Source organism: Limulus polyphemus, unplaced genomic scaffold (assembly GCF_000517525.1).
Source record: "Limulus polyphemus unplaced genomic scaffold, Limulus_polyphemus-2.1.2 Scaffold5037, whole genome shotgun sequence".
Taxonomy (NCBI): domain Eukaryota; kingdom Metazoa; phylum Arthropoda; class Merostomata; order Xiphosura; family Limulidae; genus Limulus; species Limulus polyphemus.
The window spans coordinates 7234-8272 of NW_013670647.1; positions in this window are offsets into that span (position 1 = coordinate 7234).

The window sequence follows — 1039 nt, forward strand, 5'->3', positions numbered from 1 at the left end:
AATTTACATTGATTATTTGTATGTGTAATCTTACAGTGTACTACCTGAAGTGTATGACATAAGACCTTAAATATTGTATTTTGTACTTAATCAAAAGTATTGGTAATAATAATAATTAGTGGATTGAAATTTTACTGATTATTTATTAACATTATTATTAATAATAATAATAATAACTAACAACACTTAGTAGCTGTAGGTTAGTAGTAATTTTAATTACTACTACTATAATACTAATACTATTATTACTAATAATTAACTATTATTTTATTATTACTTACTGCTAAAAAAATATTAGTAATACAGTATAGTATTACTATTCGTACTAGTACTACCAAACTAGTATACGGTGCTGCACCCAAAATTATTCTAATTAACTTTTATTTTACTACCTAATTTCTTACCTTTATTATCAAAACGCTTTTGCTCTACATTAATTGTAATATTACAGTTTTACAAAACGTAAAATAACAATCGCTTTACCTTGGTGACAGGTCCTACGCATTCAACTATATTTTTCGCTAGGCCTACTGCATATTACGCGACATCTATCGAAAGCAAATTAAATTTATCACTAAACGGCAGCAATATCAGAAACAACGACACCGAATACGAAAAAGAATTGGTTGCGGTCGTTTAAAACTACAAATATCATATGGTTAAAATAATGTATAAATTTCAACGCAACACTTTAAGTTTTTATAATACTATAATAACCCAGTAATGAAATTAATTATTTTCGTATTCAGCTTTCTATCATTATTGAATTCATTACCACTTAGAACTTAGAGCGAAAATTCATACTTTCCAATGTGGCAATGTCACTTTTTTATTATTTCCTTGTCTCGGATTCGAACCCGAGACCTCTCGTCAGGAAAGTTCCGATCGTTGTTTCATTACAAGTTGCAGTATTAACATCAAAATGGTAGTTGTAAGTTTAATAAAAGTAACACCCATGTGCTGAAAACTTTGCAAATTGCACCAGAAACTCGTATACAACTTCGATGACGAGGAACCCACTTTGAGACTAATAATGGCT